The 21,978-nt window shown below is 38.6% G+C and overlaps 1 protein-coding gene across 1 annotated transcript in view; it reads right to left on the bottom strand.

Moving 5' to 3' along the window:
- Nucleotides 1-21,978, bottom strand: part of LOC106093249 (zinc finger protein 2) — a 147,576-nt gene that overhangs the window by 61,037 nt on the left and 64,561 nt on the right. The window contains exon 2 of the mRNA XM_059360796.1: nt 9,705-9,768. The gene's annotated coding sequence lies outside the window, so the exon portion shown is untranslated. The remainder of the gene's footprint in view (nt 1-9,704; nt 9,769-21,978) is intronic.

Genomic DNA, 21,978 nt, shown 5'->3' with positions numbered 1-21,978 from the left:
ACGGACATGGCTAGATCGACATAAAATGTCACGACGATCAAGAATATATATACTTTATGGGGTCTCGACGAATATTTCAAGTAGTTACAAACAGAATGACGAAATTAGTATACCCCCCATCCTATGGTGGAGGGTATAAAAAACAAAGAGATATTTTAATAAATTTCTTTCGATATAATTTCTTTTCTTTTGCAGAGTAAAGAGTCCGTAAACAAGAAAGGAAGGAAGAACCCAAAAATACCCATTTTGGGCAAAGATGGTTTCCAAATCGGCATTTTTTTAGTAAATTGAACCAAATATTGTTTGGTTCCAAGAATATTTTGCATAAGTTTAGGAAATATTTAAATTAAATCACTATAACACAAATGGGTGGTCTGGGCTTTGCGTTTCGAGAACTCGAGGGGGTTTTCCAATTTTTTGATTAATAACAAGTAGAAGCGTGGTAAGTTCGGCCAGGCCGAATCTTATGTACCCTCCACCATGGATCGCATTTGTCAAGTTCTTTGAATGACTTTTTTTTTAAATATATATGAGCTATACCAAGTTATTTACGTATATTGACTGCACTTGTCATGGCTGTTAGAAGGCATAGAAAAACACCATATTCAACATTTAAGGCAAATCGAATAATAATTACACCCTCCAGATGACCAGAAAGTCAAATTGGGCTATCGGTTTACATGGCAGCTATATCTGGTTATCAACCGATTTAGGCCATACTTGAAATAGTTGTTGGAAGTCATACGACATATGACAAAACGAGAAATGCAAAATTTCGACCACATTGGATAAGCATTGTGGTTGATCGGGAGATCGGTTTATATGGCAGCTATATCAGGTTACGGACAGTGTTGCCGTTTTTGGTAGGTCTTTTTCTTTTGGTAGGTTGGTAAGCTGATCTCAAATTTTGGTAGGTTTTTCCCACTTATCAATTCCAAGCAAATTATTGAAAAAATCCCCAGGGATAACTCAAAATTGTTCCACTTACTTTCGTTTTAGTGTATTTAATCAGTGTATGCTGAATGAAAACATTTTTTAAAAGCAGTACCACTTTGACCTCGAGCTTGAAGTTTCAAACAAAATTATATGATATAAATACTATAAGCTTTTAATGTCCTGATCTTGACTATTTTTCTCACGTACTCTGCTTGGACGTCATGGGTCTAACGCTGTTAAAGGGGTCTCACTATTTCAAATTTCGGAGGGTAATAAATCTGGAGACAGCTTTATCCGATATTGTTCTTCATCGAAATCGGAGCAAAATAGAAATGTTATGAATTCAAAAATTCTTATAGCGAAATCGGTATAATGGGTGGTATATCCATATATAGGTCATATTAAACTACACAAATTGGGCCATGAACATTCCATTAAGGAACAAGGGCAAACGTCTTATTATTAAGTTTAAGCTCAATGATAAGAGGCCTCCTTTTTATAGACGAGTCCAAACGGCGTGTATATGTAGCCAGCATGAGGAGAGGATAACCACTGCTGAAAATTTTTCAATGTTCTCGTCAAAATTTAAATCCCGTCGTTCAGCGTCATAGGCAGACATGCTATCCTCCATCTTTAACTATGACCTATATTATTGTAGGCTGTAGAGTGATTTCAACAGACAGACGGAGAGACATGGATAAATCCTCTATGAATCTTAAGACGATCTGGTCTAGGTTGCATTTTTGGCGATTTGGATTTTTCTTACATTTTGGTAGAAAATAATGTGTGCGCTATAAAGAAAAAGTCGTTTTGTTTTGTTTTAAAATTTAAAACCCTGCTAAATTACAAATAAAACAATTAAATAAAACCCCAACACCTGTTTTTGTAAACTGTTCGATGACCTCGAGCCAAACCAAGAAGACAAAGTTATAAAATTCCAAAGGTCAACAATAAAATCACAGGAAATAATTTTCTTGATTGACAACACTGGCTATGGACTGATTTAGACCACACTTGGCACAATTGTTGGAAGTCAAACCAAAGCGACATGTGCAAAACTTCAGCCAAATCGGATAAGAATTGCGCGCTCTAGAAGCCCATGAAGTCTATTCGGGAGATATGTTTATATGGCAGCTATATCAGGTTATGAACCGATGTGAACCATACTTGGAAAAATTGTTGGATGTGATACCAAAACACCAAGTGCCAAATCAGATAAGAATTGTTCTAATTTCATTTAAAATGCATCTACATAATATCCTCTTTACATAAGAAATATAAGAAAAAGAAGGGGTAGAATTATGTTCTTGGGCTCAAATTAGAGTGCGTCTCGAGAAAATAAGGTTGGGTAAAAAAAAGCAAAATCTTACCGGAAGTACGAAATAGAGGAATAGTACGTTTAGTACCGCAATTAGTATTATTTGGTGCTTTCTTTGTAAATTGAACTAGAGCTGTGAATAAGTACACTATGGCAACCTCAGTTTGGGACTATAAGAGTTTTTGGAAATTTGTACATTTATGTACTAAAACAAGTAAAAAGGCGTTAAGTTCGGCCGGGCCGAACTTTGGATACCCACCACCTCTGGTATATACATAAACCACCTTTCATAAAAATCCTGAGAAAATTGCATACCTTATGTCCCATAGCAGTTATATGTTCCGATTTGGACCAAATACTATTAAGAACGAGTCATTGTTCAATAGTGTATAACAAAATATTGGTCTTTTTAGTAGCTATATCTAAAAATAAACCGATCGGAACCATATACGACACGGATGTCGAAAAGCCTTTTATGGGGCCAAGACTTTAAATCGAGATATCGGTCTACTTGGCAGCTATATCCAAATGGGGACCGATTTGGGCCATAATGCAGAGGTATGTCAAGGGGTTCAACTTAACTCACTGTCCCAAATTTCGGCGACATCGGATAATAAATGTGCCTTTTATGTCCCTAATTAGGGTCTTAGGGACATAATCGGAGGATCGGTCTAATGGCAGCTATATCCAAATCTGAACCGATCTGGGCCAAATTAAAGAAGGACGTCGATGGGCCTAAGACAACTCACTGTCCCAAATTTCAGCAAAATCGGGTAATAAATGCGCCTTTTTTTGGGCCCAAAACTTAAAACCGAGAGATCGGTCTATATGGCAGCTATATTCAAATCTGGACCGGTCTGGGCCAAATTGAAGAAAGACGTCGATGGGCCCAAGACAACTCACTGTCCCAAATTTCAGCAAAATCGGGTAATAAATGCGCCTTTTATGGCCCCAAAACCTAAAACCGAGAAATCGGTCTATATGGCAGCTATATCAAATCTGGTCCGATCTGATCCAAATTGACGAGGGATTTCGAAGGGCCTAACACAACTCACTGTCCCAAATTTCAGCAAAATCGGATAATAAATGTGGATCTTATGGGCCTTACACCATAAATCGGAGGATCGGTCAATATGGTAGCTGTATCCAAATCTGGTCCGATCTGAGCCAAATTGACGGAGAATGTCGATGGGCCTAACATAGCTCACTGTCCCAAATTTCAGCAAAATCGGATAATAAATGTGGCTTTTATCGGCCTTAGACCCTAAATCGACCGATCGGTCTATATGGGGGCTATATTAAGATATAGTCAGATATAGCCCATCTTCGAACTTAACCTGCTTATGGATAAAAAAAGAATCTGTGCAAAGTTTCAGCTCAATATCTGTATTTTTGTAGACTGCAGCGTGATTTCAACAGACAGACGGACGGACATCGTCTTAGATTTTTACGCTGATCAAGAATATAAATACTTTATAGGGTCGGAAATGGATATTTCTATGTGTTGCAAACGGAATGACAAAATGAATATACCCCCATCCTTCGGTGGTGGGTATAAAAAGTACTAAAAAGGTAATAAATGGGTGAACTTTGACTTAAAAGACATCTGGTGCAAAACGATGACGGTGGAAAACAAAAAGGGGAAAATAGTACTGGTAACCGGAGAAAACGTACGTTTAGTACTGCAATTGGTACCATTTGGTACGTTCTTTACATATGGAGCTAGAGGTTTGAAATATGGCATTTTGGTACAACTAGGAAATATATGATAGGTGACTAACTGATCTTATCACAATTCATAATTTTTGGTACTAAAATTGGAACCATTTGGTACTTTCTTTACAGATGAAGCCAGAGGTCTAAAATTTAGGAAAACTATGATGGGTGCCTATGATCTTTTTACAATTAGTACATTTGGTTACAAATTGATACTTTCTGTGCAAATGAAGATAGAGGTCTGAAATTTGGCATGTAGGTACATGATGGGTGACTAAATGATATGTTCGCAATACGTACAGTAGACTGAAAATCCCCCTGTTATAATGGAGACAGGAGGGGATGGCATCGAAACGGGACCCGACAAGCCCTGTTTAGGTGGGTCATCTGGTTGGGCTGGGCTCAAGGTTTACGCTAGCGTGGAAGCACGGAACTCAAAGGTATTTCAACAGCAGCAGTTAGTGAAGCATCTAAGGAGGAATCGTCCACACTGCAAAAGTCCAGTGTCCCGAAGAAGTGTGGTTCCATTGCTTTCTCACCTGCTCCTGGATGCGTACGGAAGCTCATCATGATATGATCTAACGAATCTTGTGAGGATAAACTCCTGGTGGAATCAGAAGACGAGGCTAGCACAACAGTGGTGGAAGTTTTGAATCCTGATTATTGTCCGGTTTCTACATTTGGAATATAGTCATTAATGTTCCATTTACTTACATTACTTAATTTAGCTTTGACAGACCATTTGCTCCACTAGCAGAACATAGCCGAAATGGCGTTTCATGCGCCTCGATCTTCTGTCCTCATTCTAAAATCTCTGAAACCAAGTTTCGAAGTGTCTCCTACCACTTCATCTTTTAATCGGGCTTTTGGTCTTCCCGGTTTGCGTATACCACCGTGTTTGCCTTCAAAAGACTTCTTCGCTGGACTTTCCTCATCCATTCTGACAACACCATTACCATGCTATCGTCGTCATACAACACATACAGCTCGTGGTTCAAACTACACCTATATTCTCCATTAACCTAAGTTGGATCGTCTGCTTTTACATGTACCCATGCCTCAGAACCATATAACAACACGGGTAGTATCAGTGTCTTGTATAGTGTAATCATCGTTTGTCGAGAGGTGGCTTTGTTTCTAAACTGCTTACTTAATCTAAACTAGCATATGTTTGCCAGTATTATTCTTCGCTTGATCTCAAAACTGGTGTCATTCGTTTCGGTTATGGCGGTGCCGAGGTAGATAAAGTTGAAGACTATCTCAAAGTTGGGAACCACATTTTCTTGTTATACCCTCCACCATAAGATGGGGGGTATACTAATTTCGTCATTCTGTTTGTAACTACTCGAAATATTCGTCTGAGACCCCATAAAGTATATATATTCTTGATCGTCGTGACATTTTATGTCGATCTAGCCATGTCCGTCCGTCTGTCCGTCCGTCCGTCTGTCTGTCGAAAGCACGCTAACTTCCAAAGGAGTAAAGCTAGCCGCTTGAAATTTTGCACAAATACTTCTTATTAGTGTAGGTCGGTTGGTATTGTAAATGGGCCATATCGGTCCATGTTTTGATATAGCTGCCATATAAACCGATCTTGGGTCTTGACTTCTTGAGCCTCTAGAGTGCGCAATTCTTATCCGATTGGAATGAAATTTTGCACGACGTGTTTTATTATGATATCCAACAACTGTGCCAAGTATGGTTCAAATCGGTTCATAACCTGATATAGCTGCCATATAAACCGATCTTGGGTCTTGACTTCTTGAGCCTCTAGAGGGCGCAATTCTTATCCGAATGGAATGGAATTTCGCACGACGTGTTTTGTTATGATATCCAACAACTGTGCCAAATATGGTTTAAATCGGTCCATAACCTGATATAGCTGCCATATAAACCGATCTTGGGTCTTGATTTCTTGAGCCTCTAGAGGGCACAATTCTTATCCGATTTGAATGAATTTTTGCACGAAGTATTTCGTTATGGTATCCAACAACTGTGCCAAGTATGGTTGAAATCGGTCCATAACCTGATATAGCTGTCATATAAACAGATCTAGGGATTTGACTTCTTGAGCTTTTAGAGGGCGCAATTCCTATCCGATTTGGCTGAAATTTTGCATGACGTATTTTATTTTTACTTTCAACACCTGTGTCAAATAAGGTTCAAATCGGTTCATAACCTGATATAGCTGCCATATAAACCGATCTGGGATCTTGACTTCTTGACCCCTAGAGGTCGCAATTATTATCCGATATGCCTGAAATTTTGTACGACGGATCCTCTCATGACCATAAACAAACGTGTTTATTATGGTCTGAGTCGGTCTATAGCCCGATACAGATCCCATATAAATAGTTCTCTCTATTTTACTTCGTGAGCCCCAATGGGCCCAATTCTTATACGAATTGGCTGAAATTTTACACAGGTCTCCAACATATAATTTAATTGTGGTCCGAACCGGACCATATCTTGATATCGTTTTAATAGCAGAGCAACTCTTTTCTTATATCCTTTTTTGCCTAAGAAGATATGCCGGGAAAAGAACTCGACAAATGCGATCCATGGTGGAGGGTATAAAAGATTCGGCCCGGCCGAACTTAGCACGCTTTTACTTGTTTCATTTACTGCAGTTGTCAGACCTATAATGCTATATGGTGTTGTGGTCTGGTGGAAGGCGCTTCAAAAGTCCACCTACTGTTCAATACTCAACCGGATACAAAGGATGGCTTGTTTGTGCATCACAGCCGCACTGAGGACGACACCATCTGATGCACTGAGTTTAATGGTACATTTAAGGCCTCTGGACATTGTGGCTAGACAAATTGCAGCTGCCAATGCCGTGAAGGGAGCTTTTGGTTATGTGGCGGCAACGGACAATGTGTTATCCTTGATTCCAGGCAGTGTGAATTACATCCTACCTGGACCGCTGTTTGATAAAATATACTGTAGCAGAATTCCTGATAGAACCGATTGGGACTAAGATATCCCTGATAACAGAACTTACATAGATTTCTTTACGGATGGTTCCAAACTAGACGACCAGGTGGGTTTTGGGGAGTACACCCCAAATCTAGAACTGGTCATATCGTAAAGGTTACCCAACCACTGCAGTGTGTATCAAGTGGAGATCCTTGCAATCAAGGAAGTGGTGAAATGGCTAAGATATAATGTCATAACGACGATTTGCATAAATATCTTCTCAGACAGCCAGGCAGCCATTAAATTCTTGGAGAACGTATATCTGAAAACAAAAAAACCGCCCTCGAATGTCGCAGACACTCAGCGAGATGTATGAACAGTTTAAAATTCATCTGTTCTGGGTGCCGGGCCACACAGATATACCAGGAAATTGTAAAGCAGGCGAGCTTGCGAGACTAGGAGCTATCCTAGACACTCCAGGGATACTGGAATCTGTATGTATGCCTCCAGCGACAAGTAAGTTTAGTTTTCAGGACCAGGCCCGATTGATAACGAATGAATGATTGTCACAAAGAGGGGGCTGTGAACATTCCAAAACTATGTGGCCTAATCTAAATTTGAAGAGGTCTACTGCTTTGCTGTCATTGGCTAGAACAGTCGTCTCAGACATTGTGTCCGTCATAACAGGTCACTGTCTAATCGGTAAACATGCAGACAGACTGAAGGTTGCCAGCCACGACTTTCGCAGAAGTTGCGAGGACAAAGAAGTAGAAGAGACTATAGAACACCCTCTGTGTGTGTGTTCCGCACTAGCACCTCCACTTTAGGTTCTCATTTCTTTCAGAACCTGTTTGATTTGGCGGATGTGAACATTCGCAAGCTATTGGGCTTTTTTAAGCGATCTGGATGATTCAACTGTAGGAACTACCTTCTTCTGTTTCTGTGGTATCACAATGGACGAAAACGTCTAAGTGAGTCTGATGGCAGACTGCCTAACCTCATCTTCAACAAAAGAAAAGTCCTTTTAAAGTAGCCAAAACTTCTAAAACGTTTTTAATAAACAAAGTTAGTTACGTTCAATAATGCTACGTTTACGGCTAACTTTTGATATGTTGAAGCGAAAATTTCCACGGTTACAATAAAAGAAAAACTTCGTAATAAAAGTATTTTGTTAGAATAAAAATGTCCCACGCCGTTCTTTTTTTGCGTGTATATTCATGTTAAATGATGTCGATAAATTCTCCTTCGAACTTTAAAATCAATCGAAAATCTGTTTTCGAAAAGAAGTCTGTTGAAAGATGTTCGTTGAAAAAAGGATCCACCGTGTATGCTTATAAAGATTGATTTTTAAACTATTATCTATTTGGCAACACTTTTTTCAACAGCTCAGGCACCTTTCGTGTTTTGATTCACCGTCAAACATATTTAGATTGGTCTATAATATAGCCATGAATCGTCTTACAAACGAACAACGCTTGTAAATTATTGAATTTTATTATCAAAATGCGTGCTCTGTTAAGAAAGTTGATCGAGCGCTTCTTCCATTCCATCGACAAAGCGCATTTTTGGCCCCATGGGTACGTAAATAAGCAGAATTGTCGATTTTGGAGTGAAGATCAGCCAGAAGCACTGCAAGATCTACTAATGCATCTATTGTAGAAAAAGTCACCGTTAGGTGCAGTTTATGGGCTGGTGGCATCATTGGACCGTTCTTTTTCAAAGACTATGCGAATCGTAACGCAACTGTGAATGCTGAGCGCTACCGTGAAATGATATCCAAATTGTTTTGCCCAAAATGCAAGAGCTTATCACGGGATTTAATAAAAATCTTTCCTGATAGATTCCGACACTTAATCACTATGAGTTCCGTATCAATTGCCTTAAAAATTTTATTGTCAATTTTGAAATTCCAAGAAATCAACGAAATGGTTTCATTTTAAATAATTATTTTAAAATTAGTATGGGGCTATAGACCGATTCAGACCATATTTGACACGTATGTTGAAGGTCATGGGAGAAGCCGTTGTACAAAATTTCAGTCAAATTGGATAATAATTTCGCCCTCTAGAGGCTCAACATGTCAAGATCCCAGATCGGTTTGTATGGCAGCTATATCAGGTTATGGACCGATTTAATCCATATTTGGCGCATATGTTGAAAGTCATAACAAAACACGCCAAACAAAATTTCAACCAAGTCGGATAAGAATTGCCCCCTCTAAGTCAAGATCCCAGAACGGTTTATAAGGCAGCTATATCAGGTTATGATTGATATGAAGTATCGGTGAAAGATTTCTAGGTGAAATCTTTATTTGTCCAAATGTTATCGGGATTTCGGCAGACGGACATAGCTAAATCGAAACAGGAAATAATTCGAAGCCTTTCAACGGGGTCTAACTTCCCCTTCTTAGAATTGCAAATAAATGCACAAAGTTAAAATACCTTTTACCATGGTGGTGTAGGGTATAACATTTAAACTAAAGAGACAAATGTATTTCATCTCATTCATTTAGCTTCTGAGAAGTTGCATCAAATTTAGTAGGCATTGTTGTGGTATAAACTATCTGAACACCTCCGTCGAAGCCAATCAATATCAGATTAGTATATATCGTCTATATAGAGATAGTCTACTATAGTCGACAATGCTCGACTTCCGTCTTCCCTTACTTGTTTGTTTTAAAGACAGCTTATGTTTATTTATTTTTCGGCAGCCCAGTAAAGGTTTTCATACATTTCTTTGCAGACAAGGTTTAAATTGGCAAATGAAAAATGTACACCGAACGGAGCTAACAAATCTAAAATTTGTTTAATCTTACCAATGATTTCTTTAGCGCTCACTGCTTATTATGACTACATGTTTATAAGCCCATCTGTGTCCCTCTGAAAAAAAAGAAGGGAAACGATTAGTGTAACAATTATAAAACATCTTATAACTAATAATAGCTAATAGGTTCAGATGTAATATCCATGTGTACCGGATTTGCACACATATTGCATAATATAAGCCCCGCACGGGGTAACTATGAGCACCACACAGGCTGGAACTTTGAGGTCCGATCTGTGTGGTGTTCATTGCTGCCACGAGAAGCTTAGCTGCGAGCTACGTCCACAGGTTGCGGATAGTGGAATACTCCGTACGGAGCAGCTGCAATCGCAGTCGCGGACAATCAGCGGTATCGAGCGGAGGCCGGGCGGCACCGGATCTTGCATAAATACTGTGTACCTATGATACTCGATATGGCAAAGCGATTTATTGGCGCATTTAAATAACAAGTGGCCACTCTGTTTCCACGGCGAACGAGCTTGCTCAACTACAGGAACTTGACGAAGATCGCCACATCCACATGCAGATGTGGCACAACAAGAACAACAACATAAATAAGTTTTACAAAATCTAAAACCTGCACGCAATAAAATAAAACGTTAGCGAAGCTCCTAAATAAAGTTAGTTACATTCAATAACGCCATGTTTACGGCAAACGTTTTATATATTGAAGAAACCCGTAACACGATTGCAATAAAAAAAGCTTTGTGGGAAGAGAATTTTGTTTGTCGTAAAAAAGTCCTAAACGTTTTATTTTTCGCGTGTATGTACGTACACACGGAAAAAATAACCCCAGGCTATAAGAAAATATCCATGCCAAAATAGGTATTGAAATGTGAGTAAACAACAGCTCCCATAAGGAATGTTATGTTTTATTCGTTTTTAAAATAACGAATACAGCAGATCATAATACGAGTCCATAATGGAGTTGCACGAAAATGGAAAGCTTTCAACCCGGATCACCCTGGTGTTGCCACATGGGAAAACAAAATTTTTTATGTGTTTTCCAGATTTTTAACATTAAAATTGCACCGAATTTGCATAAAGAAAAAGACTGCAATTTTTCGACAGGTGAGAAGTGCATCTTTCGAACAAGTGTCCACCTGTCATGCTTAGATACATTATTGTCCAAAAAAAAAAAAAAACAATTATGAAAAATCATTATATTCAAAATTAACCTAAAAGTTTCAGGGTAATGCAGGTTAATATAATTGTGTATCACAACAACAAGTAAATCCAAATGAACTCTAAAGGAGTTTGAAATACCAACTGAGATTTGCTTATAATTGGCAAAAATTTAAGTTTGGACTCGTTTGCACCATTAAATTAAACCGTACATCGTTTTCAACATGCACAGTCTAATTTAAAATTAAACAAGTAAAAGCGTGCTAAGTTCGGCCGGGCCGAATCTTATATACCCTCCACCATGGAGCGCATTTGTCGAGTTCTTTTCCCGACATCTCTTCTTAGGCAAAAAATGATATAAGAAAAGATTTTCTCTGCTATAAGAGCGATATTAAGATATGATCCGGTTTAGACCACAATTAAATTATATGTTGGAGACCTGTATAAAATGTCAGCCAATTCGAATAAGAATTGCGCCCTTTGGGGGCTCAAGAGGTAAAATAGAGAGATCGATTTATTTGGGAGCTGTATCGGGCTAAAGACCGATTCAGACCATAATAAACACGTATGTTGAAGGTCATGAGAAGATCCGTTGAACAAAATGTCAGGCAAATCGGATAATAATTGCGACCTCTAGAGGCTCAAGAAGTCAAGATCCCAGATCGGTTTATAAGACAGCTATAGTAGGTTGTGGATCGATTTAAACCATCCTTAGCACAGTTGTTAGAAGTGATACTAAAACACTATATGCAAAATTTCAGTCAAATCGGATGAGAATTGCGCCCTCTAGACGCTCAAGAAGTCAAGACCAAGATCGGTTTATATGACAGCTATAGTAGGTTGTGGATCGATTTAAACCATCCTTAGCACAGTTGTTAGAAGTGATACTAAAACACTATACGCAAAATTTCAGTCAAATCGGATGAGAAGTGCGCCCTCTAGGCGCTCAAGAAGTCAAGACCAAGATCGGTTTATATGACAGCTATAGCAGGTTGTGGATCGATTTAAACCATCCTTAGCACAGTTGTAAGAAGTGATACTAAAACACTATGTGCAAAATTTCAGCCAAATCGGATAAGAATAGCGCCCTCTAGAGGCTCAAGAAGTCAAGACCCAAGATCGATTTATATGACAGCTGTAGCAGGATGTGGATCGATTTAAACCATCCTTAGCACAGTTGTAAGAAGTGATACTAAAACACTATGTGCAAAATTTCAGCCAAATCGGATAAGAATAGCGCCCTCTAGAGGCTCTAGAAGTCAAGACCCAAGATCGGTTTATATGGCAGCTATATCAGGTTATGCACCGAATTGAATCATACTTGGCACAGTTGTAAGAAGTGATACTAAAACACTATGTGCAAAATTTCAGTCAAATCGGATGAGAATTGCGCCCTCTAGACGCTCAAGAAGTCAAGACCAAGATCGGTTTATATGACAGCTATAGTAGGTTGTGGATCGATTTAAACCATCCGTAGCACAGTTGTTAGAAGTGATACTAAAACACTATATGCAAAATTTCAGTCAAATCGGATGAGAAGTGCGCCATCTAGGCGCTCAAGAAGTCAAGACCAAGATCGGTTTATATGGCAGCTATATCGGGTTATGCACCGAATTGAATCATACTTAGCACAGTTGTAAGAAGTGATACTAAAACACTATGTGCAAAATTTCAGTCAAATCGGATGAGAATTGCGCCCTCTAGACGCTCAAGAAGTCAAGACCAAGATCGGTTTATATGACAGCTATAGTGGGTTGTGGATCGATTTAAACCATCCTTAGCACAGTTGTTAGAAGTGATACTAAAACACTATGTGCAAAATTTCAGTCAAATCGGATGAGAAGAGCGCCCTCTAGAGGCTCAAGAAGTCAAGACCCAAGATCGGTTTATATGGCAGCTATACCAGGTTATGAACCGATTTGAACCATACTTAGCACAGTTGTAAGAAGTGACACTAAAACACTATGCGCAAAATTTCAGTCAAATCGAATGAGAATTGCGCCCTTTGGGGGCTCAAGAGGTAAAATAGAGAGATCGATTTATTTGGGAGCTGTATCGGGCTAAAGACCGATTCAGACCATAATAAACACGTATGTTGATGGTCATGAGAAGATCCGTTGAACAAAATGTCAGGCAAATCGGATAATAATTGCGACCTCTAGAGGCTCAAGAAGTCAAGATCCCAGATCGGTTTATAAGACAGCTATAGTAGGTTGTGGATCGATTTAAACCATCCTTAGCACAGTTGTTAGAAGTGATACTAAAACACTATATGCAAAATTTCAGTCAAATCGGATGAGAAGTGCGCCCTCTAGGCGCTCAAGAAGTCAAGACCAAGATCAGTTTATGTGACGGCTATACCAGGTTATGAACCGATTTGAACCATACTTAGCACAATTTTTAGAAGTGATACTAAAACACTATGTGCAAATTTCAGTCAAATCGGATGAGAATTGCGCCCTCTAGAGGTTCAAGAAAACAAGACCCAAGATCAGTTTATGTGACGGCTATACCAGGTTATGAACCGATTTGAACCATACTTAGCACAATTTTTAGAAGTGATACTAAAACACTATGTGCAAATTTCAGTCAAATCGGATGAGAATTGCGCCCTCTAGAGGCTCAAGAAATCAAGACCCAAGATCGGTTTATATGGCAGCTATATCGGGTTATAGACCGATTTGAACCATACTCAGCAAAGTTGTTAGAAGTGATATTAAAACACTATGTGCAAAATTTCAATCAAATCGGATGAGAATTGCGCCCTCTAGAGGCTCAAGAAGTCAAGACCAAAGATCGGTTTATATGTCAGCTATGTCAAAACATGTACCGATACAATACCAACCGACCTACACTAATAAAAAGTATAGGTCGTCCGGACGGACAGACGAACATACATGGCTAGATCGACATAAAATGTCGCGACGATCAAGAATATATATACTTTATGGGGTCTCAAACGAATATTTCGAGTAGTTACAAACAGGATGACGAAATTAGTATACTCCCCATCCTATGGTGGATGGTATAAAAAAGGATATATATATAAGCATGGCTTTAAATAAATTTATAATTCAAGAAAATCCATTTGAAAAATAACATTTATGCTTGTTATTTGGGATTTCAACTAGTCATTGTCAGAAAAAATATATATTTGTCAAAAATTCTTGCAAAAATTTATCGCAAAAACCATGTACTTCCATCGTAAACAAAGTCCAACGTTTTTCACAAATGAAGCTTATTTGTTGAAAATTCCGGATATGTAATACGAATTTTGTTTTTCAAAACAGTTTGCATAAATAGCAGTTTAGAAAATGGGACAAGAAATACGACTACTGTTTTAACAAATACGACAAGTCGGACCGGCCTTTTTTCAAAAGTAAATCTCATAAATATTACGATTCCATTCGTATGTAAAATTTGGTAATGGTGGTTTATCAAGCGTATAATTTATGGCAAAATTTTATATGGATCAGAAGTTTCCTTTGAATATTTATTGTCGACAATTAAAGAGCTTTTAGTGAATTAACATGCCACGAAAGTAGTATATCGCTCGACAAACAATTTAACAATTTATCTGAGTCCCATATGATCCTTATTGGTCTACAAATTTAAGTTTGGATGTATGGTGTACTCCATTCTTAAAATACTTTATTTCAGCCCGATATTCTCATGATGTGTGCTGTAGGGGTGTTTTCGTAAGTGAGACACTTGTCCCTGAAAAAATATCAGCATCGTGCTCTTCTCTCAAATACCATTTATTTAAACCCCATATTGCCATTGATTTAGGAGAGTTTACAGGATGAGGCGTCCCCCAAATACATGGTCCCAAAATAGGTTATCAAATTTGTTTTCTAATCTCATGTGCCTTTCATTTGAGCCACATATTGGCATGGTCGAAAAATGTTTACCCTTTGGGGGGTGTTTTAGAGATGGGGTGATGCCCTAGATACATGGTCCTACATTTGGATTTCAAATTCGTATTCTACTCCCAAATTCGTTTATTTGAGCCCCATACTGCGATGGTCACTAAAAAATTGCTGTTTGTGGGGTATTTTGGGAAAGGGGTAGACCTAAGAAAATTTGTCCCGAAAGTGGGTATAAATTTTTGCTCTACCCCCCAATACCTTTCATTTAAGCTCCATATTGACATGGTCGGTAATTATGCCAGATTTAGGGGTGTTTTGGGGATTGGGGTGGTCCCCGAAGCACTAGGCCCGGAAAATATATCAGTAACGTGCTCTATTCTCATATTACTATATATCATTTATTTGAAACCCATATTGCCATTGGCCGCAAAATTGGATATCAAATTCGTTTTCTAATCTCATTTAAACTCCTTATTTGGCCCTAAAAACTATAAATATTTAGTTCCACTCTCTTTAAGACCCAAATTGTCTTGGTGAGCAAATGTGTCCAATGGGGGTTTGTTATGGTGGTGGGACGTCCCCTAGACAGTTGGCCCCTAATGTTGATATCAGATACGTGGTCTACTCCCAAATACCTTTAATTTGAGCCCCATATTTCCATATTCGGCAAACATGACCGGCTTGGGGGGTGTTTTGGATGATGGGCGGCCACTGAGTGAGTTGGCCTTGAAAATATTGCCTCATATTGCTATAGTCTGCAAATACTTCCTATTTGGGTGTTGTGGGGGTGGGATGGCCCCATAGACACTTTTCCCGAATATAGATATCAAATTCGTGCTTTACTCCCAAAGACCTTTCATTTGAGCCCCATATTGCTATTGTCGTAAATTTGCCCCTTTGGGGGATGTTTTTGGTGAGAGGCGGCCCCCCAAACACTTAGTCCCATATTTTGATATCAAATTCGTATTCTACATTCAAATACCTTTTATTTAAGCCCCATATTCCCATGGTCAATAAATAAGTCCTGTTTGGGGGGTGTTTTGGGAAAGGGGTGGACCCCCTGAAACGTGGTCCCACATTTGGATATCAGATTCGTATTCTACTCACAAATACCTTTCATTTGAGTCCCATATTGCCATGGTCGGTAAATATGTCCGATTAGGGTTGTTTTGGGGCTTGGGGTGGTCCCCCTAGAACTTGGTCCGACAATTGCATATCAGATACGTTTTCTTATCCTAAATACCTTTCATTTGAGTCCCATATTGTCGTGTTTGGCTCAATATATATGTTTGGTAGGTTTTAGGGTGGGGCAGCCCCCTAGGTACCCCATCCAAAATTTGGATACCAAATTTTAATTGTTAGGGTACTATATGTGAGCACACAAAATTTCGCTTAAATCGCACCACCCATCTCGAAGATCTGGCGTTTATGAAAATTAGGGTAAGGGGGGAGTCCGCCCCCCCCTTATCCCCCCCCAATATTCATTTCCGACCCTATAAGGTATATATATTCTTGATCAGCGTAAAAATCTAAGACGATCTAGACATGTCCGTCCGTCTGTCTGTTGAAATCACGCTACAGTCTTTAAAAAAAGAGATATTGAGCTGAAATTTTCCACAGGTTCTTTTTTTGTCCATAAGCAGGTTAAGTTCGAAGATGGGTTATATCGGACTTTATCTTGATATAGCCCCCATATAGACCGATCGGCCCATATTTACTATCCGATTTTGTTGAAATTTAAGACAATTGTGTTAGGCCCTTCGACATCCTTCGTCAATTTGGCTCAGATCGGTCCATATAGACCGATCCTCCGATTTAGGGTCTTAGGCCCATAAAAGTCACATTTATTATCCGATTTCGCTGAAATTTAGGACTGTGAGTTGTCTTAGGCCCTTCGACATTTTTCTGCAACTTAGCCCAAATCGGTCCAGATTTGGATATAGCTGCCATGACGACCGATCTCTCAATTTAAAGTCTTGGCACCATAAAAGGCGCATTTATAATCCGATTTCACTGAAATTTGACGCAGTGACTTATGTTAGGCTTTTCGACATCCGTGTCGTAGATGGTTCAGATCGGTTTATTTTTAGATATAGCTACTAAAAAGACCAAAATTTTGTTATAGACAATTGAAGAACGACTTGTACATATTAAATTCCAAACCATGATCGCGTGTGTTCAAAATGCAATAATTGATGGTCTTAAAAAGTCCCACTGGATTAAGATAGGAAAAAATTTTATGTTTTTTACAAATAATGTACAAAATGTGTTGCCGTTGGTCGGAATTCTGTATTTATGAACGTAGATCATAAAACAATAAATACTGGGTTGTTCTGGGAAAGGAAAATGAAAATGCGAATGCGTATATGCAATATATGTTATAACAAAAGTGTTAAATATGAACAGATTGGTGCGCTAAAGAAAGTCCCTTGTTTCTGCGAGCAATGTAATAAACCGTGGGCTGAAATTCGCTTTTTAAAGGAATAATTATCCCCTGTTAAAATGAAACCCTTTTTATGCAAAAAATATAAATTTTTTAAAAATTAATATGTAGAAAATTTTGGTTAGTGAATTTTTTTCTTACACCCAAAAGGAAGAGGGATAGACCCGTTGATAAGTGTACCGATCGACTCAGAATCACTTTCTGATTCGATTTTGCTATACGCGTCTGTCTGTCTGTCCGTCTGTCCATGTTAATTTGTGTAAAAACTACAGGTTGCAATTTCCTGATCTGACCCGATCGTCTTCAAATTTGGTACGGGTATGATTTTCGGCCCAGAAACGAAGCCTATTGAAATTGGAAAATATAGGTTCAGATTTCGATATAGCTCTCATATATATATGTTCGTTCGATTTCCAGTAATACTGCAATAAAATATTCATTTGTAAACCGATTCTCTCAAAATTTGGCAAGAAGTGTTTTCTTCTGTTTGACTCACAACATTATATACATATATCGCCCGATTTACACTCCCAAAGCCACTGCAGCACATGACTTCCATAATATCTATAAAGTTCGGTCGAAATTGGTTCATATTCATATATAGCTCTCATATATATATCGGCCGATTTTCACTCCTAGAGCCACCGCATGTGCATTTATTGACCAATATTCCCAAAATTTTGTACAGCGCTTTCCTCGATGACTTCCACAATATCCATAACATTTGGTTGAAATCGTTAAAGATTTAAATATAGCTCCCATATATATGTTCGTCCGATTTTGAGAAATATTGCAATAGTTCTCATTTGTTAACCGATTCTCTCGAAAATTTGCCAGAAGGAATTTTCTTCTGACTTTTAATATTACTGGTGAATTTAATAGTAATCGGTTCAGATTTAGATATAGCTGCCATATGTGGATATCGCTTGATTTTCATTCCTAGAACCAAGCGCATTTATTGACCAAACTTGCCAAAACTTTGTACAACGCTTTCCTCGACGACATTTTTGCTTTGCTTGAAATTTGATATAGGGATTTTAATAACCCATCTGAAAACATCCGCCGAGATCAATCAGAGTTGGTGCAGAATTATATATAGCTCCCACGTTGCATTTATAGGGTACGTGGTGGGTATTATAAAGTCGGAACCGCCCGTCTTTTGCCTTTCCCTACTGTTTTTTTTATCAGTTATACACTGAACGAAAAAATTGATGTCAATGGTATTGATACACACAAAACAATAATTGGTTTCACCTAAAGCAAATTTTTGAAAAGTAAACTTTTTTTGTGAAAAACGTTGGACTTTTTTACGATAAAAGTTCATATTATTGCGATAAATTCTTCCAAGTATTTGTGACAATTGTGCCTTGTAGGGGCTTAAGAAGCAAAATCGGGAGAGCGATTTATATGGGAGCGTATCAAGCTATAGATCGATTCACAACATATTGGACACGAATGTCGGAGGTCATCAGAGAAGCCGTTGTAGTCATTTTTGCCAAATCGGATAAGAATCGAGCCGTCTAGTGGCTCAAGAAGTCAAGATCCCAGATCGGTTTATATGGCGGCTATATCAGGTTATGAACCGATTTGCGCCATACTAAGCACAGTTGTTGGAAGTAATACCAAAACACCACGTGCAAAATTACAGCCAAATCGGATAAGAATTGTGTCCCCTAAAAACTGAAGATGTCAAGATCCCAGATCGTTTTATATGGCAGCTATATCAGGTTATGCACCGATTTAGACCATTCTTAGCACAGTTTTTGGAAGTACCAAAACACCATGTGCAAAATTTCAGTCAAATCAGGTGAGAATTGCGCCCTCTAGAAGCTCAAGAAGTCAAGACCCAAGATTGGTTTATATTGCAGCTATATCAAAGCATGGACCGATAACCTATTTACAATCCCAACCGACCTACACTAATAAGAAGTATTTGCGCAAAATTACAAGCGGCTAGCTTTACTCCTTCGGAAGTTACCGTGCTTTCGACAGACAGACGGACCGGCAGGCGGACGGACATGGCTAGATCGACATAAATTGTCATGTCGATCAAGAATATATGTGCTTTATGGGGTCTTAGGCGAATATTTCGAGGAGTTACAAACAGAATGACGAAATTAATATACCCCCATCCGATGGTGGAGGGTATAAAAATGGTGTGGCAGTTAGTAAATACTTCTCCCCAAAGAGGTGTCTCACTGCGGAACAACGTTCGGAATCGGCTACAAAACGGACGTCCCTAATCATTGAGCTTAAACTTGAATCGGACAGCACTCATAGATATGTGAGAAGTTTGCTCCCGTTCCTTAATGGAATGTTCATTGGTAAATTTGCATTTGCTACACCTTTTTTGATATATAAAGCATGCTATTCGGGGTTTCCGCTGTTTTCTTTTATTTATAAATAAATTTGACGCCATATTTATGTATGTTAGTATTAATTTTAAAACAGATTGTACATATTAACAAGTAAAAAGGCGTTAAGTTCGGCTGGGCCGAACTTTGGATACCCATCACCTCGGGAATATATGTAAAACACCTTTCGTCAAAATCCGGTGAAAATGCATAACTTATGCCCCATAGCAGCTATATCGAAATATGTTCCGAATTGGAGCAAATACTTATAAGTACAAGTCATTTTTCACTTGCGTATAAGAAAATATTGGTCTTTTAAATAGCTATATCTAAAATTAAACCGATTTGAACCATGTACTAAACGGATGTCGAAATGCTTAGCATAAGTCACTGTGTAAAATTTAAGTGAAATCGGATTATAAATCCGACTTTATGGGACCAAGACTATAAATCGGGATATCGGTCTATATGGCAGATCTGGACTGATCTGGATCGCATTTAAAAAGGATATCGAAGGGCCTAACACAACTCACCGTCCCAAATTTCGGCGTCATCGGACAATAAACGAGCCTTTTATGACCTCAAAACCTTAGATCGAGAGATCGGGCTATACGGCAGCTATATCCAAATCTGAACCGATCTGTGCCATATTGCAGAAGTATGTCGAGGGGCTTAATTTAACCCACTGTCCCCAATTTCGGCCACATCGGACAATAAATGCGCCTTTTATGGGCCCAAAACCTTTAATCAAGAGATCGGTCTATATGGCAGCTATATCCAAATCTGAACCGATCTGAGCCCAATTGACAAGGGATGTCGAAGGGCCTAACTCTACTCACTGTCCCAAATTTCAACAAAATCGGGTAATAAATGTGGCTTTTATGGGCCTTAAACCCTAAATCGGTGGATCGGTCTATATGGCATCTATATCGAAATCTGAACCTATCTGGGCCAAATTGATGAAGGATGTCGAGGGGCCTAACATAACTCACTGTCCCAAATTTCAGCAAAATCGGATAATAAATGTGGCTTTTATGGGCCTAAGACCCTAAATCGGCGGATCGGTCTATATGGGGGCTATATCAAGATATAGTCCGATATGGACAAAAAAAGAATCTGTGCAAAGTTTCAGCTCAATATCTCTGTTTTTGAAGACTGTATTGTGATTTCAAAAGACAAACGGACAGACGGACGGACATGTCTAGATTGTCTTAGATTTTTATGCTGATCAAGAATATATATAAAGGGTGATTTTTTTGAGGTTAGGATTTTCATGCATTAGTATTTGACAGATCACGTGGGATTTCAGACATGGTGTCAAAGAGAAAGATGCTCAGTATGCTTTGACATTTCATCATGAATAGACTTACTAACGAGCAACGCTTGCAAATCATTGAATTTTATTACCAAAATCAGTGTTCGGTTCGAAATGTGTTCATTCACCGTAACGTTGCGTCCAACAGCATCTTTGAAAAAATACGGTCCAATGATTCCACCAGCGTACAAACCACACCAAACAGTGCATTTTTCGGGATGCATGGGCAGTTCTTGAACGGCTTCTGGTTGCTCTTCACTCCAAATGCGGCAATTTTGCTTATTTACGTAGCCATTCAACCAGAAATGAGCCTCATCGCTGAACGGTGAATGAACACATTTCGAACCGAACACTGATTTTGGTAATAAAATTCAATGATTTGCAAGCGTTGCTCGTTAGTAAGTCTATTCATGATGAAATGTCAAAGCATACTGAGCATCTTTCTCTTTGACACCATGTCTGAAATCCCACGTGATCTGTCAAATACTAATGCATGAAAATCCTAACCTCAAAAAAATCACCCTTTACTTTAAAGGGTCGGAAATATATATTTAGATGTGCTGCAAACGGAATGACAAAATGAATATACCCCCATCCTTCGGTGGTGGGTATAAAAATCATGTCAAGTTTAATTCAATGTTGTAGCACATTTCAAACTCAAATTTTCACCAATCATAAGCAGTTGGTACTTCGAACTCTTTCAGAGTTTATTTAGTTTTAATTTGAGGTTTTGATACACAATTATATTAATAGCCGTTTTTCACTCAAAATTGAAGATAACTTCCAAATGCTGGTTGCAAAAGTTCAAAAAGCTAAATGAAATTCACAAGTATAAGGCTGAAGAAGTAAAAGCCTCGGCTGACTTTATAACTGCCAAAATATTTGTGGAAAATTTAATTAATTTATTTTAGGGAAAAACTTAGATCGAAGATGAAGTTTCCCTATTTTGATTTTTTTTGCAATAAAAGAGTTAGGTGTGTCATGATGAAGCAGTCATAGATGTGAATAAGGTATCAAAGGAGTTACTCTCAAGTGAAAAGCATTAGTTATTATAATATTTTTTTGAATGGTCTTAGGTAAGGTTAGGTTGAAAAGAGGGTGCAGATATTAATCCGCCCCATGCCACTATAGACATACACCTAAGCCAGTAATCGGCTTGC

Source organism: Stomoxys calcitrans, chromosome 1, assembly GCF_963082655.1.
Source record: "Stomoxys calcitrans chromosome 1, idStoCalc2.1, whole genome shotgun sequence".
Classification (NCBI taxonomy): domain Eukaryota; kingdom Metazoa; phylum Arthropoda; class Insecta; order Diptera; family Muscidae; genus Stomoxys; species Stomoxys calcitrans.
The sequence above is the reverse complement of the archived record's forward strand: the minus strand, read 5'-3'. Positions and strand labels throughout refer to the sequence as shown.